This window comes from Lepidothrix coronata, unplaced genomic scaffold (assembly GCF_001604755.1).
Source record: "Lepidothrix coronata isolate B3197 unplaced genomic scaffold, Lepidothrix_coronata-1.0 Scaffold205, whole genome shotgun sequence".
Classification (NCBI taxonomy): domain Eukaryota; kingdom Metazoa; phylum Chordata; class Aves; order Passeriformes; family Pipridae; genus Lepidothrix; species Lepidothrix coronata.
In genome coordinates this window covers 1339488-1361803 of record NW_016690385.1, presented here as the reverse complement: position 1 = coordinate 1361803, position 22316 = coordinate 1339488, and the positions used below count along the sequence as shown (strand labels likewise).

The window sequence follows — 22316 nt, the reverse complement described above, 5'->3', positions numbered from 1 at the left end:
AAAATCATAAAAGAATGATCTATTCTTGTAGTGTCTTTAGGTAATTTTGGAATCCATGCCAAGAAAAAAGGTTTTGCATAGAATCTCATAAAATTCAAGTAATGATTTGTCATTATAATAATTTCTGTCTCTGGTTTTGACAGAATGTGCCTGTGAAGTTTTCTTATCCCATACTAGTTATAGTCCACAGAAGGAACATGAGGTCACTCTCCTTTTTAAATAAAGCCCTTTTCTTTCTCACAAGGTGATTTGGACAGTAGTGGGAAGATGGACTGTAGTTATTTACATTAGCCAGTTCCAGTTTCCCCAGACTGACAGAAATTCCCATGGAAATTCTGGTTACATTAACTTTGACAGAGATATGGGACTGTTTTTGGAAACTTAAAAAAAAAAAACAGCTAGGGAATACTTTTCATTTTTATTAATATGCAGTATCTTAATTTTGTTTATTAAAGAAATAAATCAAGGTTAGTTTCTGCTTAGTTTCAGATGGTTTTCACAGGAGACAAAAAACCCGAGAAGTCAGACAAATATTGGCCAAGCATCAACCCAGTAAGGAATCCCATAATAGAAATCCCGAGGTGGACAGCAGTAAAATGAATAGCATGAGAAAAGAGAACATTAAATATGAGTATGTTGTTAGCATACTTACTTCAGACTTGGACAGTGCTTTTGTGTTCTTGGAGATTAAACACACTTGGATGAGGAATTGTTGTAACAAACCCTCTGATCCAGCTGCCATCCCATCCCATCCCATCCCATCCCGTCCCAGCAGGTACAGCCCGAGGGCTCTCAGAGACATCACAGGGCACAGTCACTCCTTGTCCTTTTGGGCAGCTCCCAATTTCTATTACAAACTACATGAATCTAAAAATGATGTGAACATTCATTTTCTCTGCATCAAATCTTTCAGCCTCCCCAAAGTCACTTCTTTCCTTCTCCCCATGGAAACTAATGCAGAAAGTCTGGGCTTGACATTCCAGGAGCAATTAAGGGCACTTACAGCCCCTGAGTTTTGCCCAGCCCTTGAGCTCCAGCATCAGATTTATTTATCTTTTGGTGATGAAACATTTGTTCTTTTGTAGGTCATTAGTTTTTCTGCTTCATCAATCCCCTGGGTGAGTTGTTAAATGATGTACAGCTTCTGTTTTGTCAAATTCTGACTCTCGCCTTCACCTCATGTGGCTGAGCACTGTGCAGGGCAGTGAGAAGCAAGGACAAACCTCCAGGTTCGGGGAAGACTATCAGTAAAAGTCCATTTTTAAATTGTATTTCAACTGGAAAGAGAACTGTCAGAGTGGGGTGTCTCCACTAGGTGTCCATGTTTCAGCAATTTTCAATTAAAGCTTCAGTGACCGCAGCAGCCCTGTGCAGAAAGCAGAAAAATTGCTATGCTCCATTGAGAGATTTTCATGTTAGGGAAGTGTGCACCTGGGCCTCTGTCTAAAAAGGCACCAAATCTAGCACAAAACACTCAAAACCCACTTTTCACTTGCACCTCTTAGGCTCTCAAACAGGTCCTTTAAGGCTGGCAGACTTTTTACATATTGATTGTTGTCTCCCTGATTGTTTACAACCTTTCTTTTCCTAATCATTTTTCAAATTATTCTGTGTTTTGTATTAACTTGCAGTTAATATAAATAGTTGGAAAAAGCTTTTTTCCCCCTAGTTTCTCTATTCATAGCTCTGTGTTGCATTCAGCTGCGTGCAGAATCCTTAAAACAGTGGCTCACATTTTTAGATCCGCCTGCATAATTGTTAAATAATTGCTTTGCTCATTACATTTCTCTTCAAATATTGATGGCTAATGTTTACCTACTTTGCCTGAGTATCTAATGGGTGTTGGAAGGAACAGTCATGCTCCTGTGCATGTAAGTTTGTGCTCACAATTTTAATAAAGCTCTAGATTTGTTTATTCAAGATGCAATTTTTGTGATTTCCATACCCATTCATTAATAAGAGGTCGGAGAGCAGCTATTTCATTCAAATACTCGGGAATTCCAAGGAGCTGAAATGAAGGCCTTATTTGAGGTTATTGAATTCTGTTCTAGGCATAACCCAGCAGATTTTTTTTCACTGTTTTTCTTCTGGTTTTCCAGGCATTTTCAGTTTGTTAAATGTAAGGATAGAATAGATTTGAGGGAATGCTATGTGCCAGAACATTTTAAGGCAGGTTCCAGCACCGGATGCAAACTAGGCTCTAGTGATTTATAATTCTCGTAGATGTGAGTGTAAAATCTAAAACTGAATTTGACTCCAACACTTTTACCTCATTTACAATATTAAGAAAACAGAACAGGTTTTTTTTATTACATAAAAAAATGAAAATCTGGTGTCACTCCGTTTAATTTAGACCCTGCCTGGTCCAGGAATGTGCTTTAACATGGCTGTCTGCCTTTAAGCACAGAAACAATCCTACAGGCTTCAGATATTACCTGAACTGTGTCTCAGAGCTCATCCTAAATGCTGTCCAGGTTCATGTGTCATAGCCGACAGAAGGACAAAATAACAAGGAAATCAAGATAAAGGCCTAAATCATCACATTCTGAGAATGGAAATAAACAAAATGAATCAATTTGTTGCCAAAAGTATATATGTTTTTAAATAAAAAACCCAAACAAAACCCAACCAAACCCAGAACATCCTCTTACGGAATATATCCCAGTCTTGAATATTTACTTTCCGTTTGTTTAATAACAGGAAGAGGCTTGTAGCTGTTTTATTGAGTTTTACATGTCAGCATCTAAATATTCTGATGGTATTCTTAAAACTTTTACCAGGAAAAAAACAGTGCCATGGCCTATACTAGGAAATGTTCTGTTTATTTTAAATGCATTTATGAGCACACAAAGGCAAACAATTACCTGTCATAAACCAAGGGAGCAACTCATAATGGCTTGGTGTCTCATTCGTACTTCTTTGTGTAGTTCTTTGGCTCATTTGTTCCTGCCCTTCCTGTGTTCTGTTCCTCACCTCTCCCTGTACCTTTTGAACTTAAGTGTAGGTTAAATCCCTTTTTTCATTGCCCCATTACTTGCTGGGCTCTGCTTCTCCTGGTGTCTCAGCCATAAGAAATGTTGGGCTAAAGGTTCATCAAGGCTCTTTTTCTGGACCCACATGACAAGGATGGTCACCAGCATGGAAAAGCGAAGCCTGAAGCCCAAGGGCTGATTTTTAAGTACATAATCCTTGGACTGGACTCTGAACGAAAGAATGACAAACAGCTTTCAAAGATCATTAAGCTTCCTACAGAAGTATTTTAACCTATCTTGGCCTTGCCTGTTCTATTGTGGCAACTCCAGTAACTGCAGTAAATTTTGGCCTAATCATGTTAAAAAAGAGATAATTCTGTCAGTGTAGGATAGACTAAACTCTGTAAACTAGGCTAGTTTTCTCTTTGCCTAACTATGGGCTTGTTTAAACAGTGAGTAAGCTACAAACAGCCAGCCACTGGATTCCCTTGGATCAAAACTGTGAGCACAGGAGTGCTTCCAATCCAGGTTCCAGTTAAAAAAAAAGTAAATAACTCATAAAAGGAAGTGCAAACAGTAGGGAAATCTTGTTTGCATCTGTCAAGCTGTGTAAGGGACAGTCAGACTGGAAAGAATGGTCAGATTATGAGGCGCTGGGTGGGCTTTGAGGACATCTTACATACTTGAAGGAGTTGGGGAGGATGTGTGATCTCCACCTAGTTGTTCTGCATCTTCACTGTCTGAGCCACACCAGGGATCTCCTGCACAGACACCAAGTTTCAAAAGTAAACTCTGGGCTCGGAGCCCCAGGCTTTGTTATCACATCTACCTCCTGATTATTGCCAGGAAAAAGAGATTCAGCACAAAGCTGGGATCATTACCACTCCCTTAAAAATGACTGGTCTCACTGCCACGGGGGGAAGGGGAAAGCGCAGTGCTGCTGAGCTGAGGTTGGTCACCAGTAGTTTATCTGGGAAACACCTCTCACAACTCAGGTGACTGTGACCAGGTATCGCTGGAATGGGCAGGTCAAGCATGGCCATTTCAGATCATGCAAATATGGACATGCTGTGCCAGCTAAAGTTGCCTTTGTAGGATGAAACCAAGTCTATAAAATGGAATTTAAACACTATTTAGTAGTGAGGGCTTTGTAAGCAAGACGTATTTTAGAAATCTGAGTGCGAAAAAGGAGATGAGACAGAAAGACTTTCTACATTATGTTAAGAATTGAAAAATATTAACCCTGATCATGAGTGTGGTCACTGAGAGAAATGTCTGTTATGTTAATTAATATTAAGATGTTACTATGAAGATATTATTAAGATCATATTAAAAACATGAGCGAATTAAAGAGGCTGGCACAGGACAGAACTGGTTGGTCAGGACTTTTCTGGGCAGTACGACCAGTCAACAGTGCTTCATCCCTCAGAGGTTGAAAAATCCCCTCTGCTCACCTGCAGAAAGAGTGGCATTTTGTGTTTCACTTCCCCTGGAAATGGATGAACCAATACAGAAGCGGCCATATTGCAGAAGGCTTGGTCTTCACTGCTCAAAATGCAGGATAAATAATGGATAAATGGATAAATAACTGTTGGACCTATTCTGAAGTAAAAAGAGGAGACTCAGCACTTTGTATTTATCCTGGTGAAACTGTGCTATGACCCAAGCCCTCCCCTGGAGCTGACCGTGGTGTGTTTAACTCAAGCTGAAGTGCTTGGTCTTCCCTGAGCTGTTGTCTCAGGGTTGCTTCTGCACATCAGCTGCCACAAAATCCTCACCATATGTTTCTGCAAGGTTATTTTCACACATGATAAAATATACAACAAGCTCCAATTCTTTAGCTTCTTCCATAAATCCAGACCAGAGGCGTGTGGCCAAGCAACATGGGTGGCTGTGTTGGAATATGAACACCACCGTGGCTGCACTGCAGCAGGTTATGAAACCTTCTGTGCAATTTATGACGACTGGATTTCGTATCACAAGGGAAGAAGTTGATTAACAGTCGAATGACAACTGGATGTCGGTGTTCAGGTGCGTAAAACAGATACAAACATGCAAATTATACACATATAATTGAATGTCCCAGAAATACTGCATAGAAACACCCCATTTCTCATATCTTTTCTCTGACAATAGCAGGTAGAAATTACAGACATAATTTAATGATCTAAAATGTGTTGGCTTTCAACATTTGTCGTATTTCATATAAGTGATTTTCATCCTGTTGTGTCCTGAAACACTAGAGAGAAATGAAGGACGTTTGAATTAGCACTTTCAACCTGCCACAGATGGAAAACTCCATCTATAAATGGATATATTCCATTCATTGTATTACAGCCACAGAGTCCCACAGGAGAATCACAATTCTGCAAAATGCCTGTAGGGCTCAGCATTATGTATTTGGTTCTTGGATTAGGGGAAACACTTGTAACAGAGAGCATCCTGATGAATACACCTCTGAGAAGGCTCATGTGGATGCCTTTTAAAGTGCTTAAAGTCTGGAGCAACTGACATGTGCTCAATTTGTTCTAGATATAATTGTGTGAGTTTAATGTGCAGACTACCTGGAACAATGGGATAAAACCTCCTGGTTTGTCACACTATTGTCCACTGGGGTGTGCTGATCCAGAGAACTGAATCCTCTGGGGAATGAGAAGGGAATTCCACCGTGAACAGTCTCCAGGACTGTGTATTTTGGATTTGCATTTTGCTTCTGTTCTTATGATGTGCAGGTTGCTGTCAGGGGGTGGCTGCAGTTTTGGACCCTAGTTCTGCAGTCATATAAAGAGATGTTTGGTACATTTAACAGGCCACAGCCATGTAATGACATCTGAACTTCACTTCTTATATTACTGATGGCAAAAAACATCCTCTTTAGCCTTCAGATAGAAATTTCTGTGCTTCCTCCTAAAGAATGTTCCAGTTTAAACCACACATGCTTTTCTTACTCTTTTACCAGATACTGGAGGTCTTTTTTTTGATACTTTTTTCCTGAAAACTGCTTTTTTAGCTTTTTTTTCACCTTGAGGTGTGTGTTTTCCAGTTGGTTTTGCTTACCAACACAAGCATTTTAGATATATCTGCCTTTGCAAAAAATGTTTTTCTAGATCTTTTGAACCGTGGTATAAATAACAATATATTTCTGTCCCAATAACATAATTATTCTCATTCTTAATGTTCTTCATTCAATTAGCTTATAATAGCTACTGTCTTGCCTCAACCTTTCCTAGGGCAGGGACAGTTTTTCAAATGCAGCAGGAAAATAGTATCTTGTTCCTGCTCGAGTCCTTAACACTGTTTTAATGCAAATATTGTGGCCGTGTGTATAATTTTTTTTAGTCACTCAGTGGAAAGTCTTACAGGTCCCGAATTAGAAAAAGTTTTGTAGAGTTCATATTACTAATCTATGGAATTTATACCAAAGGTGTTGAAATCACTTACGCTTTTGCTGACTCACTTCCCCCAGGGATGGCTGGTGACCTCAGAAATGCCCCCACACGAGTTCAGGGCACGTAATTGCCATCTACAGCATGAAGAACATACTGAACTCTCAACTCTGGTTCATCCTAAAATTTTTTGCCTAATATATCTTAGTGGTGTGCAAACCCCAGAGTCTATTCCAAAGGCCATTTTCTTTTACAATCTGCTCTGACTCAGATGCTCAGTTAGTGTGGTATTTACAAAATATCTGTACCACCGTGAATTTATCTTGCCAACAGAAGTTAAATGGTTACATATTAAAAAGATTTTATAAGCACGATATGCCACAGTAAACATTAGTAAAAGTTGTTCTAAAACTATTTCTGTCTTTCATTGGGAAACAATTATTCAGGCTTGAAGGGGAAGACTGCTTAGTAAAAGGAAGGAGAAATAAACATTCTGAGGTTTTAAAGGAACTCTGCTTTGCTGATTAAGTGCTTTTTACAGAAATGCAACTAATGTTTCCTTCTTTTATAATTCTTAAATCGGGCCCAAGTGCCAGTAAATTACTTTCTTTGCTGTGCGTGGAGGTTTATTTTTAGTCACAAGGCGAGTATAGACAGCAGGCTGAAAATCAAGCTGACTGCACACTAAGTAAACTACCACACACTTGAACTCTTGGTGTCAACTCATTCATCTCACTGTGGCTCATCTCAGTTTTCTGTCAGAAACAACTTTTCAGTAGCCATCTGCCAAGGCTCTGAAACTGCCTTACATCTGAGCCTGTGCTTATCTTCTGAAAGCATCAGTTTTAAAGCTCCAAGATTTTACTGGGGTTGAATTTTGCAGTACTTCGAGACTCACAGTGGAGTTGGAATTTGGTGTCCTTGCTGTCAATCTGAGAGCAGAACTGCTTGGCAAGTGGTGCTGTTCCCTGTGGAAGTGTGGTGAGTGCTGGGCACAACCACCATGCTGTCCTTTTAGAACCAAAATACCAGCCTTGATGTGTGACAGATAAAACTGTTCAAAACGAGTCTCTCACTAAATATATAACATCACCAGATGACGACCTGCTAAGCAGGTGACAAAAGACAGAATCAGATTTTTTCAATGCCTGCTGGGCTGTTTGTGCAGTTTTTCTCTAAATCGAGGGATCCGAGAGATCCAGCTTTTAAATGAATGATTTTCCTTTCCTCTTGTGTTCACCAATGCTGTTTACCAAACTATAGTTCATGCTGAGCCACTGCTTTTCCCTCCTGTTCCCATCTTGTTGAATCAACACACCAACAGAGAAAGCAGTTCTGGGATGGTCAGCCTGAAGTGTTTGCTACACCATTAAGGAACAGAACATTCTCTCTCGTGTCATCTGGCTTTCAGCAGTGTTGAAAGATGGAATCAGTTAATGCTCAAGCTCCCTGAGATCCATACTGGTAAATATGCTGTTTGGTTTCAATTAAGTGCACCTCCCCCCTGAAAATGAAACTGCACGCAGTGCTGCTGCTTCAGGAGAGCTGGATTCTGGTCACAGCAGCTGACCAGCTAAAAATCAATTTTTTTTCACCCCTTCTCATACTGTAGAGGTAACACAACTCCAAGCAGTGAACTGCTGATTATAATTCATCTCCTGAAACTACAAACAGAATTGTTTACTAAGTTTCAGTCCATTACAGTGACACAAAGCCATTGGAAGTGACAGATGGGTCACCGAGGGTGGCACAGCACGGGTGAATTTGAGGGCCTCATCTGACCTCTAGAACTTTTTCATTTTGGACACATGGAACCTGTAAGACTCTTATGTCACAGAAGCCAAACTAAATTTGCCAGGCTCGTACTTGGCAAAAAAAAAGGTTTTTGCAATGTCTGTAGTCAGTGTAATTTCTTATACACATAAATATGTCTCTGTTGTCCTCAAACACCCAATAAAGTCAGACCCAGGTGTCAGTCCTTGTTGCTCACTACAGAAACCATACAAAGAAAATATCTACGGATTCTGGAAAAATCACAGGATGTGGTAGTGCTGGATGCTGCCTGTCCCAGCAGCAGGGTCAGCCAGTGGCAGCCTGGTGGCACTGAAATGGGTTGAAGAAAAGTCTTGCGACTGCAACCCATGAACACAACTCACTGCAAGACTGGGGCAGGATTGCAGCAACTCCTGCAATGGGTCCAAGCCCCTGGGAGAACAGTGTCTGATTGAAAAATGACTGGCGGTTGGCTTCGAATACTTGGAATAAATAAAACAGCAGCTCCTATTATGCAAGGTCTATATACTTTCCTCACAGACTTTCACAGAAATGCCACATTTCTGACACCTTTCCAGCAGCTGTTTAGAGACACCCTGGTCTAGGCAGGCAGGATGTGAGACTACAAATATGAATTCTGGGTTCCGTTCCCTGTTCTGACATGCATTTGACAAATAACACCTCAGTTACTCACTACCCCTATTTGCAAAAAGGATTGAAGCCACTTACATACATCTTACTTTGATATTAATAGACAATAGCACTGTTATTTAAGACTTATTATTTTTATAATTCTTTTTAAGAATCCTTTAAAGCAATTCTTTTACAAAAATTCATTTCAAAATTATTATGTATTCATAGCAATAGCAGTATCTATCTAAATGCAAATTCACTCCTTCATCCTATTAAGTATCTATAATGCATATTTAAAATCTCTATAAACCTCCCTACTCCATATGGAATATTCTGGTCTCATAGGTGAGCAGCAGGAATTTGAAAAGTCTTTCTAATGCACATTTATTTTTTGTATGCAGGTTGCAGCAAATTGGAAAGGCCCAGAAAATGTGGATTAAAGTAAAACTGCTCTTAAGGACAGGATTTAACTGTTCATTCACGTCTTCAACTTGGAACCAGCAGTAATGGCAAAAGTTGAGATTCTGAATGATAGAAAAGCCCATCAGGTATATCTGATTAAATGGGAGTCTTGTATTTGTTCAGGTAACATCAATTTTAGAGGAGCTGAGGACCATAATTTGTTTATGAGAAATCATTCTATCAATTAAAAGGTGACAGGTATTAAAACAACACTAATTCCTTGCTTCTGCCTTCTCTTGTTTCTGATTTTACACATTCAAGTGACATTGAATCAGAATAGATGAAATAAACTCATGCTCTGTTAATCAAAGTCTTCTCATGTAAGTCTGTACCTATTTTTATGAATGGCAAATTAAGCACCCCCTAATGTGCCAAAAAACCAGCAAGGAGTTGTTAAACTGTATCAGACCCCAGGTAGGTCTAATTTAGTAGCACTATTCCAGAGTGACCTTTCCATTTGCTTCAAAGGAAGATGGGAAAAATGAATGTCAAATGTTGCACTTTTGCAAAAGCTTCTGTCTTTGCTGGAATGGGAACCACGGCTGTGGAAAAAAAATGTGAAAAGTCGAGAGCAAGAACTAAACTGCCTGGGTCTGAGCTCATTCTCAAGAGGTTATAGCCAGGTTACACTGAGTTTCAGAGGGAAAAAACCCTCCCCTTGCTGCCAGCTCTTAAGCCATGGATTTATTAGGACAGTGGCTCCCCTCCTGACAATGTCACACAACCCAAGATGGGTTTTGGAACTGTGGCCTGAGACCCCCAGTGCCAGCCCTGCTGCTCCTCACACACACATGATCTGTTCAGAGGGGTGCAAAACAACCCCACATGTCACAGCTGCTGGAAGGCTGAATGTTATTCAGGTTATTTCTACCTCTCATTTCTTAAATAAGAGGTTTAAGGTTAGGAGGGTTCTGGAGCTCATCACTGTAATTTAGACTGCTGCACAGAGTATCTGTGTAGATAATCTCACCCCTTTCTTCCACATATCAGAATTTCAAGGCAAATGCATCTGTTTAGTCTCTGCCACATTACTGCAAAGTTAAATAATGTCAATGTACATAAATAACTTCAATATATGTACTTTGCTACTTACAATATAATAACAACACCTATTTGCACCACAGGATGCCTAAATTCAGGCTGATAACTGTGATGTGAGAAGCACAGTCCAGAGGTGGGACCCGGATTACATTTCTGGGGGGGGGGGGGCAGCATGTATTCAGAATTAGCAGATTCTAATTAACAGTGAAGAAAGGAGGTAGTGGGCACCAACTTATTTCATGAGGAAAACAGGAATCTGCTGTATCTTATCCTTGTATAGCCAAAACAAAAAGGACATACCAAAGCAGGAGCTTCCCCCAGAGATACCTCATTATCCGTGTGTGCCACTGAATACAGAGACCCAGGGCCAGCCAGGTCTGGCCGTGGGGAACGATGTTTTAGTGACATCATCAGCACACAGAACTCTATGGAAGCTGGGGGGGTTGTATTTTATAGTTGTTTGCAGCCAGTTTTAGGAGCACTCCCAGCAGCAGTCAGTTTGTATTGGCAATAAAGCCAGCCCTCCAGGAGGAGGGGAAGCGTCACTGCATCAACTGCACTGGAAAATAAAAGCAAGCACAGCAGAATGAATATTTTAAACTGGCCAGGAGTGATGTTAATATCATTAATTCTAGGAGGCGCTTTTCTTCAGACAAGTGGCCGGAAACTTCATTTTGTGAAACTGGTGCTGCAACGTTTACAACCATAACAAGAGGTGATAAAAAGGACTTTCAGCCCACACAGAATAGTTTTCTAGAGTAAAATTCCTGGCTCTCTTTAGGTCTGTAATGACCATTAATATCAAGTATGTCCTTAGCATAAACTTTCTCATGGTCCTGAAGTAATTTCCTCCCTTCTGTTAAAATTGAGACAATTGCAGAGAACACTGAAAACAAACCCTATCTGAACCATCTCCCAGTCTGCCTTCGTGCAGTGGATGGGCTTTAAGGTCCCTTCCTCCCCTCCAACCCAGACCAGCCTGTGACTCAATGATTCCCATGACTTTGAAGACATGGGAAGGCCACCTGGGCAAGTGTACAACAATCCCATTTTGGAGTTGCACCAGATCTCTGCTGTTCATGAACCTCATGAGACTTTGCCTGGTGCTGAGATGAGGTGAAACTTTTGCTGTCTTTTTCAAACACAGCCCTATTGCAGCACTGCAAGGTCCTGTTGCATCAACATGAGGTTTCAAAATATAGTAAAACCAACTTGACCCTCAATTATTTATTTATTTGGTGCTGATGTCTCAGAGAGCAGCAGCATTCCCAACAGCAAGTGGATTCCAAGCATCTGTCCTTAGCTTTCCAGTGACCCTAGGGAAGCAACCCATAATCCACATATTTTAATTGCCAGAGGAGTTTGTGGGCTGTGGAGGGGTGGGAATGTGGGCAAGTATATTTCTGGATCTATAATTAATCCTCCTTGTTGTACGAGTGAGATTTATGTGACAGCCTCGCCACTGTGAGGATAAAGGAGTTGTTATACAGAGATGGGGAGGTCTGTAATTTGAAGGAAGAGAAATATAGAGCAATTTCTCTGTGTTTAATAAACCAGGCATATTGGCAAGGCTCTCTTACAGTCCAGTACCATGCTGCTAAGAATGATCCTTTAGTTTTCTACAGCCTGAGGATTGTTCCAAGAGTGTCCCTAGAGTTTTTGGCTCCTGAGATCAGGATTCACCAAGAATTTGGATTAAAGACTGTAGCAGAAGTCAAAGCTTGCTAAAGTGAGGCTTCTAGGTCTTCTGACCACGGATGTAGCAGAAGCAGATGATACCCTGCTCACCTCTGCTCCTTCCCAGAACACCCTGCTGCCAGAATTCACTCCCTAAGGAGCACCAAAAGGAAGGAATGAACTGTTCTGCCACAACTTCTTTTCCACTTTGGCCAAAGCAGATAAGGTATAACGTGGTTATTATTTCATGCAGTCTCTTTTGAAACTTAGTCGACTTTTAAAACAGTATTGCTTATTTTAAAACTTTTCCTGTGCAAACTCTTCAGCTTCCTCCAGGATAATTCTGCATTAACAAGTCTCTGTATCCCATTGCAGAACAGACATGGACACTGACAGAAATCAGCGCACCAGAAACGTTCTTTTGCCCCAGCTGTTCCTGCACAGGCTGCCCCACGTGCACACCCAGCGTGTGACCCGAGCCCAGGGTTCCCACCCAGGGATCTCCTGACAGTTGGGTCGGGTTTGCCTCCATCCCTTCCTCTTTCCCCACTCTGCTGCAGGGCTGGGGCCGTGCTGAGTCACCACAGCACATTGTTAGTCAACAGGTTTCACTTACACAAGTGCTTGTAAGAGAATAATTTCTAGGTGCTGTACGTGACACAGGCCAGTTGCAAAAGATAATCCCCTTCTCTGGTTAGTCAGAATGCAGCCATTTCTTTGCCTGTATTGTTTGGAAGAATAAGGTGACATATTCTGTGTATTTAAACTGCTGGGGAAATTGTAAAGAAAAGAGATTTGTGCTTTGTTCCCTCAGCCAGCATCCTGCCATCCCACTGATTGCCTCGGAGCTCAGGCTCTGTTCAAGTTACTAGTTTGGATGCAAAGCTCCCAAGCTCCCCTTAACACAGTTGCATACAAATAGCTATCATTTGCTAAAATGAGAAATTATTCCATTTCTTCTCCTGTGAAAGCTTAAAAATTGCTCTAGAAATTCTCTGGCCAATATATAGTTATCGCTAATCATCATCAGCTCAGCCATGGTGTTCTCTGCACCTTCTAACGTGCAAAACTTCAGGGTCCAAATTCAGCGCTGGTACAAATGTCTGTAGTTCCCAGGAGAGTCTGGGAAATGCACCACTGGCTGTGCTCCTTACAGAAAGCTTTCAGAAACAGTACTGTGTTAAACTACAATAATCCCAGTACTTAACCCTAATGTTAAAAAATAAGCTAAGGCTGGCACTGGTGAACCTTGCTTCACAAAGCAGGTGTTATTTTTGCTTCATACAAGTGGTATGTTACTTGTAAAATGTATTGGACACAAACCAAGAGAACTTCCATGTCAGCAAAGCTACTGACCAGTGCAAATGCAATAAAAGCTGGGCAGAAGCTGCATGGATTGCTCAGCACTTTACAGAAAACAAATTTGGTTTATTCCTGTTCATATGCCAAAGCACCCAGGCAATTCTGGAGCCCTGTTGTAGATTGGCTCAGCACAGATCAGGAATGAATGGCTACAAATTCTGAATTAAATGTGCCCTACGAGTGCCTTTCCAGGTTGGTGCCTGCACACAAGTGACTTCTCAAACAGAGATTGACAGTCTTGCTGCTAAATCACACTGTTCTGTAGGTAAATAGACTCAATTCTCCAGAGATTTGATCTATCTCAGTATAAACAGAGAAGAAAATAAATGGGTAAGACAAAACCTGAGTAGGATTCCAGAAATCCAGCCATTCTTTTCAAAACCTTGGAGGAATATGAGGGAAGCAGCAGCTGATACAGGCCGTTGATCCTACTGACTGCATTTCTTAGAATTTCTACTGGGAAAATAAAATAAAAAGTCTTTCTATCAAATATCCCAAACTTCTGGGTGGTTTTGAGATAGAGACAGGGTACTAAATCTGGAGTATATGTCTGGAATCCCTCTGTCAAAGATGTGGCCGCCAGTCACAAAAGAAAACAAGACAACTCTGCACATATCCTGGGGTGACACATGTGCAGCCGTTTCCAGGACTAGGCTGAAAACATTCCCCTGTCATTTTGGAAAACATGCTGGTCAGTGCTGGCTCAGACCATGGACCCAAAGACAAATTCTTTAACATAAAGGACCCTGTGCTCTCCTACCTCAGAGCACCAACTGCAGGAAAGGGTTCTCCCTCAGAGGTGGTGTGGATGGCACAGGAAGTTTAAAATCAATCGTCATTTTGTTGAATTAGGAAAAAGAACAAATATTTAGTGAAGTAAATGATACTGTTCTCATCCTCATGAACAGAACAGTGACACAGAGCCATAAATTCAATGGTACTCACTTTTCAATATCTGGAAAGGTTTTTCCTATTCAGAGGCAACCATAAAACAAAGTGAGATTTCATGATCAGCCACCAAAAATTCACAGGCCTTCAAGACAAGGAGGCAGGAATAGAAGCCCAGGGAACAGAGCAGCATTTAAGAAGTTCATAACTGAGTGAAAATGAAGAGTCAAAAACCAAGGCAAGGAGCTGCGGAGTTGGTCAAAATGTAAGTTCCAACACAAATTTGGTCAGCATTTTTAAAACCTGTTTGTCTGAATACTGCTGAGATTTCAGAAGGGTGACAATAATTCTTCCTGCTGGGATTCCGTTCACGCATCTGCCTTAACCCACCTGAGCAGGAGGGATTTCCCTCCCAGCCCCTGGCAGCTGGCACGTGCCCTGCTGGCTGCGAGCTCGGGCTCTGCTGCCCTCCCTCCGGGGCCAGGACAGCCCTTCCTCTCCCTGGGAGCAACCAGGCAGCTGCCCCTTCACCTTGGCTGACTAAAGTGTGGGCAAAGGAGGTGCCCAGATCACCTCCCTGGACACGGAGAGCGCGGAGGGAGCTCTGGGCTGGTAGAGCATTTGTCCCCCGGTGAGTGGCTCAGACAGAACATGCAGCTGTGAACATGAGTCACAACTGCAACCACCCGAGGATGTTTAGGCAGAACACACAGCATGTGACCTGGGCCCAATTACAGCTGGGAATTCAGATTAAAAATAAAAGAGGAATGAGAACATTTGTCACAGAATGTGACTCCGTCCTCCAAGGAGAGGGAAATTTTCTGACAGGGAATAAAAACAGCATTTATTTTTATTAGAAGTGCTTCTGTTTCACTAGTTTTTTCTGACCCTCAGAGTATTTCTCCCTCATGACTTTGGCTTAGGGAAGCAATCTGTGAAACAACACAGTGTATGTTCTTTCTCAGCCTGGGAAGAGGGAACGTTTTGCCTGTGAGAAGCTGCCTGCACCTTGCACTTCTGAACAAGTCAAAGAGCACTTGGATCGAGATTCTTTACAGTAGATACGTGTGAGACTGAGATACACCTGCCAAACCGGGTCAGAACAAGGAAAAAAATGACATATTTGTTGTCTGGAAGAAATGTTTGGGGGGTATCCAAGCTGGGTGTTCTAAAGGGATTGTCCATTTGGAGGGAATTGTCCCTCAGGAACCCAGAAATGAACCGCTCCTGTGTGGATTCAAGTCCAGGCAGGGCCTTGCTCTGTGTTCCCCTCATTCTCCACAGAACTACTGAGGAAGGAAGGTGTGTTGCCCTGGAGGTGACAGAGTGTGACACAGATCACCTGTTGGAAACTGCCATCAGACTGGGTTTTGGGGATTTTTTTTGCTTTGAGTTCTCTGTTTGTTTGCTGTTGTTTTTTATTAATGCCCATGTCTGCATTGCTGATTTCAGAACGGGCACAGGACCATGAGTGACCTCAGGACATACAGAGCTGCCACCAAACCCTAGAAAGGGCTGTTGCAGTCCCTCCAATCTCTCTGCTGGAGCACAACATCTCCTCTGCAGTTAATCACTCACTGACTCCTCCATGGCCAGACCCTCCGAGGGTTTTGGTTGGGTTCTGCTGTGGTTACACATTTACCCAGCCTGTGCTCCCCAACTGGACAATAATCAGCCATCAGTACAGCCTGTGAGTCCCAAAGTTCTCTCGCTGATAATTTCGTCACTTCTTTATCACTGGCAGGGCCCCAGTGCTGTCAGTGTGGCAGGAGCTGGAGCAGTGGCATTCTGCTTACAGATTGTCACTCCACTATTTTGTCTATATGCATAATCCTACACAAGCAAGCCAAGGAATTCTGCGAACTCAGCTGCAGCACTTGGGCTTTGCAAAGCTCTGTAAATACGAGTTCCCAGAGAAGAAATCCAAGAGCACGTTGTGGCAGGGAAAAATATGTTTTAAATGCATATAGTGAGAATTACTTAAACAGTTCATCAATCAAGTGACAAACAAAAAGTAAGATCTTATTTATAATCCCTCTTTGCTTTGGGTATAGTAAAAGGTTAGTAGATGGCAGGAAATTAAAACCATATTTTATTTTTCCACCTGCTTCTCTCTATTATACCATGGCCAACTGTGTGTAGTCTTAGTACATTCCATAACAGACCCCAGGCAGCGTGGCAGCAACAATGAAATATCATTATATTTTCTGGGAGCGACTGCAAAAGCTGATGGGAAGATTGGAGGCTCACTTCAGCTATAGGTTATTGCACATATTTTTCAGGTAACTGATAACAGGGAAAATAACTATGCTGAAAAACAGATAAACACCGATTTCTTTGATTGACTTCAGGAACTGATTTCCAAGAGCGTTGAGTCAGAAGAATGACTTCTTATGGCTCTATTTTCTTTCTTCACTTAAGTGTTGAAATCAATTATCTAAATCAAAGGAAATATCTGGTGATTATTAGGCTGAAACCTTCAGCCTCTGCTAAACTAGTCCAATGTGTGTTTTTGTCACATTTTCTGTTACTTTAAAACAGAAATAGCACAGAAAACTCTGTAAAATAAAGGATTTGGAGCAGGACTGTATTTAACATGGTGCCCACCGTTACTCCAGGTAAAACAATAATCAAGGAATTCAGAGAAGCATTAAAGAGCACTTGGGATATCAAGGTTAGATGTCACCATTTAAGGAAAATGAGGTGGAGGGGTTGGCAAAGGACCTGAATATCATCGTTAGGAGCAGATAAATAGAAGGAAAGTGATGGAAGGGGACAAAAGATCTTCTAATCCATTCTCCTGTTCCAAGGCAGGAGCTGAGTCTTGCACTATTCCTAGTAGGCTGAAGGGGAAAAACAGAAGTTGGGTAGAGTAATCTGAAAGAGTGGCTGCTGGAGAAGAGCATGTATGTGTAGTTTCCTCTTTAATTTGAGGTTTATTTGAGGTCAGATATACAAACCTTCGTGTAACTGCTGTACAGTAGCAGGTGCAGGCTGTCCTCCTGCACCATCTCTGGCTTTTTCTGAGCAAATCTGGGAACTGCACATTCACACAGGTAGTTAAACATCCAGGCAGACTATTTGGGGGGTTCTGTGGGTAGCTCCAGATCTGAAAATGCTGTTACCAGTGAAATGGAAACAACCCAACACATGGAAGCTGCGTTAAGGGAACCCTTTGATGAACACAAATCCCTTGCAGCTCCTGTTATCACAGGACAGAGGTGAGGACATTTACTTAGTAAGCTGTTCATTTCAGTGACTAAACCTTAGCTAAGGAGAACGGTATGGACATTTATATATAGAATTAGCACTTCTCCCTCTAATAATAAAAACCCAGATCATTTATAGGGATAAGCATGGCAGGACTATTTACATGAGCAGCAGCTGGTGCTCAACTCAACCTGTTCTTGGCTTATTGTATTTTCTGCTAAATGAGCTACTTCTCACATTTGAATACTTTACTACACTTTAAAGAAAATTCTGCCTTGTAGACCCTTCTCCTTCCGTTCTTGGATGCACCCACTAAAGAGTTTCCCCTCACCCACCCATAGTTTGCAAACACTGCTGTTTCTTCCAGCCCTGATTGCATGTTATCCCCATGGCAAATGCAGTTGCCTAACAGAAACAAACATTAAGAAAGCATTTAATGTATTGCTGCTTGTCCACTAATAGTAAATGCAACAGCTGGAAACAAAGAGGGGAACTGTCACCTGGAACAGCCAGTTCCAAGCACCCAACATTTTGGGAGATGGTCCAGTGACATGCATGATGCAACCTAAAACAGGCCCCCAGGCAAGACTAGATCATGCTTTGGAAAGGCAAATTTGAACCCTTTCTCTAGGATATTAAGATAAATATTGCCATCAGATCGTGTCTGTATTACAAACTCAATCTGCTGCTCCTACAGTGATTTCCAGATGGATGGATTCATACTGAGAGCTCTAAATTCAGACTTAGGGTGCTCTTTGAGATTCTACAGCTAATTAATTTTCCGAAAAAGCTGAAAGCCCTTTTCTTGTGCATACAGTGCAGATGGATGGCAGAGATCCCCTTCCAAGAATCTTAGCCTGTGTGGAGCTGAGGGTGTATTCTGTAAAGCAAAGCTCAGCCCTTTGGGTGTGGCTCTGCCAAGGCCACAGGCACAGCCAGTGACAAGTGTCCTCAGTGACAGGAGATCCCTGTGGCACTCGGGCACCCCCAGCACTGCAAACACACCTCAGTGTGGGTAGGAGTCCACACAACCTCACCAAAGTGGAAGGGCTGCGTAATAGAGGGACATTTTAGATTTTTTTCTGGGCAGACGCAACATTTCTTGTGCCTCAGGTTTCCTTTGCCCAACACAAAATAATTGTGTTCTGGTTATTTGACAAGTCTAACGGATATGAATGTGAGAAGGGAAAGAGAAAAAGGAGTAAATGGCATCAGATTTGCTAGGTTCCATGGTTACAGGATATTATTTAGTTATAGAAGCAGAATCCTTTAAAATTTCATGCATTAGGTGAGAGAAACAGCCCTTCTGTATATGACTGGAAAGAAGATATAGGGTGTCACATTATCGTGGAGACTATGATTTGTCTCATTTTTATTTAGTCATCTAAAATTTACAGCCAGAGCCTGTAGAAGGAGCAGTATCTCCAGAGATAAAGCCATACCCAAGCCTGAAACATTGATCTTTGCAGGAGATTAATGCCATGCTGAACTCTCCCCATTGCAGAATGAGATTAATTGGATGTTTGGCTTTTGGACAAACTTAAATTAAGTATTAGGAAATCAAGCCATAACATACATGCACATTTTTGCCTTGTAAATAATAAAATAGTTAGAAGAGAGGACCTAGAGGGAACTTGGAAATTCATTCAGAAACAGATGCTGGCAAAAAAAATAACAAACAAACAAACGAAACTGAGGTTCCTTAGTGTAACTTAAAACATCCTTTTTTTCCTACATAAATGAAGCCCTGCTAATTAGTCAAACTACCTTTCCAGTGTCTGGTGCCACAGTTTTTTTCTGCAGCTTTTAGATCATTAATGTCCATTAACTCCTGAACTATCAGAGAGATTGTAAAAAAAAAAAAAAGAAAATAAAAGAGAAATTAATTCTCTAAAAGGAAAAGAATGTTATGAAAAAAAACTGTGGCTTTTTCGGACTTTTTGCAATTTCCTGAGGCTTTTTCTTGAACGGGGGAACATCAAGTCCTCACTCTGCAGCAATTCGTGGGAACAGCAGCCCGTGCACGGGAGCAGGGCAGGGGGAGCCCGGCAGGGAGGCACGGACAGAGCCCTACCACTGCCTGGCTTCCAAATGTCTTTCGAAAGAGCCGCTGCCCCCAAAGCCCAGCTTGGATGGGAGGGAGGCACTGCCAGCCAGTGCTGACACACAGGGACCTGAAATGCCACCCAGAAATCCCGGTGTGGGGGCTGCTGGGAAGGGTGGTTTTCCTCTCCAAGGAGCGAGGCCTTCCTATGGAGAGACATTCCTGAGAAGTGAAATAAGGTGGTTTTCTTTTGGTATTTCCCAGTTCTCCTTCCCTGTCTCCTTTTCAGGCATCTTAGGGCTGTGCCATGAAAGTCAAGAGCGGGACACAACAGTCCTGGTGAGAGCCGGTTGTCAGCCAAACAGATGTTTTGGCTACCAAGCAGTGCCTGCCTTTTTTAGCAACAGCAGCACAACACTGTTGTGCATTGGGATCGTGATTTGCTTTATCCACATCCTCAAGTTACATTGCCTTTTATTCCACAGTTTGGAATGGCATATTAGAGTTTTTCCTTGTACGGGTAAAACTCCACATTTCTATTTGCTGAACCTCAGTGTTGATTCCAGACACTCATTCCAATATCTCGAGATCAGGTTCAATTGAAATCTTCTGCTCCACAAAGCTTGAGTGTCTGTGATGTGATTTAGGAACTCTAGGTGCACTGTATATTTTGTTATCCTACTCATTAAGCAAATAGCCCCCAGGAATCCCCCTGGGGATCCCAGCTGGTATGATTTCTCACTTGGACAGCAAACTATTCAGAAATACTTTTTCATCCATTTTTACACCTGTAACAGTAACACCTTTCAATGCTTGTCTATGTGGATGTTACATTCAGTTGTCCAGTCGTGTCACAGCATTTCCACTGCTTCCCTCAGGTTCACAAGGTCAGTTATTCTGTCAAAAAAGGAAATTAAATCAATGTGGCATGATTTTACTCTTGAGAAAAATACTTACGATGTTGCTATTGGCTGGATATTCTAAGATGGATAATAAACAAATCAGTAACTATTTAGCTATTTGAAGGTAGACTAACCTGTAATACTCTTGGTCCTTTCTTTTTCCTATAAGAAGGAAAAAAATAGAAGAAAGAAATCTGTCCCTTCTTAAGTCTTTTGAGACCTCACTTTTTATGATCCATGAGTCCTTAAAGATAATAATTTAATGGTTCAGATTGCTTCAGCTATTTCCTTAAATACTCCAGGGTGAATTTCCTTGCAGCTTGCTCATTTGAATGTATCTAACCCAGCTGAACATATTTAACCTATTCTCTTCCTATTCTGTACTCCAGTTGTTGTTAATTTTAATTATTCTAAGGATCTGCTGGGAATTAACCTTTTACTGTGAAGACTTCAGCAAAGAAGCTATTGAACAATTAATCTTTATTCTTCTGTTATTTCCTCATCTTCCCTTGGTAGAACTGTGATTTCTGTCTTTTTTTTTATTTTAATGTACAGAATCTTTTCTCATCTCCCTTAGTGCTTCTTTCAAACCAAAGTTTTCTATTTTAATATTATAGCACCAATGGATATTTCCCACCATGGGAGGCTTTAATAAGTCTGCACAAACAGAAGGGACACACTTGATTTTAGAGTCAGTGTGTAGTAGGGAAAAAGCTGCCCTGTCCAAGTCAGCCCCAGTGATGTGCCCTGGCCCAGTAACTGCAGCATTACATTGGTTGGAGAACATATAATTTCATTTTGGTTTACTATTTAGTATCCAGGCACCCCTGCTCTTCTATGAGACATGAGAAAGTAGCTCACAAAACAACCAGGAGGGGACAAAAAAGGTAAAAAAGAAAAAAAAAAAAAAGGAAAAAAAAAGAAAAGGAGTTGTTCACCTGCAATGACCATACAGCTGCAGAAATGGAAGGTTAAAGGAACAGCCCTGGGTTAGCTTTCTTGTTTGTAAATTAAAATATTTCTAGTACTGTTTTATAACGGATTTTTCCTTGGAAAAAGAAACATTTTCAGGAATATTACAGAAAATGCTGTAAGAGGGGGACTAAGAACAAGGCTTGGTGTGCAGCTGGCTTTGGGAGTGATCTGAGGCTGCTCCCTCACCTGCAACCCCTCGGCTTCACCCTGCCCTATCAGTGACATGGATCTGGCTGGTACTGCCACTAAACATTGGGGGCAATTTGCTGGAAGACCCCTCCTGAAATAACCTTCTCCACTGGATTGGTCATGCACAGTGTTGCAAACCCAGAGAGCTGAGAATGGTCTGAGCAGAGACACATGTTTTCTTTGGTAAAGGTGCAATTTGGAGGCTGAGATTTTATCTTTGAAACCGCATTTGAAAGACATATTAAAATGCCCAATAAAATATGTTGGATTCTTAATCCATTGAGCAATTACTCATTTCAAATTATAGCAGCAGCATTAAAATGCAGCTGGGGTAATTTCTAAGAAAATCAGCAGATATAATCATATGACAACATTCTTGTGCCCTGCAGTGTTAACATATGCAAAATGCCTCCTGAGCTCGAGGAGGTGTGAGCACGGTGGGACAAGCTTTGTTTTGAACAAGAGGTTCTTTACCATGCATCTATCAGAGGGAAATTTTGTTCCTCTGGCTGTCAGGCAGAATGTACCCACTGTCTGTGATTTAAGACTCACCAGGCATGCCAAGAATATATTAGCTTACCCTTGGCAGTAGAAATTGTATTTGTGTAACAACAGGCTTTAAAGCCCTCTTAAGAAACATTGTCTGATCTGTAGCATGGGACTCATTCGTTTTGTTGTTGTCGTCATTTTACTGAAAACAAAAAAAATGCACAAGACATTTCTCCAGAAATCTGTAGGGTACTTTGGAATGTCTTAAAAAAAACCCAACAAACAACAGACACCACGACAGATTGGGTAAGTG

At 41.5% G+C, this 22316-nt stretch overlaps 1 long non-coding RNA gene across 1 annotated transcript; it reads right to left on the bottom strand.

Annotated features, from left to right (window-relative positions):
* Positions 1 to 1066: 1066 nt before the first annotated feature.
* Positions 1067 to 10676, bottom strand: LOC108506106. Its single transcript, XR_001877676.1, has 6 exons — positions 10568 to 10676; positions 4427 to 4574; positions 3656 to 3733; positions 2865 to 2993; positions 2436 to 2545; positions 1067 to 1366 (listed from the first exon to the last, which is right to left on the bottom strand). It is a non-coding gene; the product is annotated as an uncharacterized LOC108506106 (long non-coding RNA).
* Positions 10677 to 22316: the final 11640 nt, after the last annotated feature.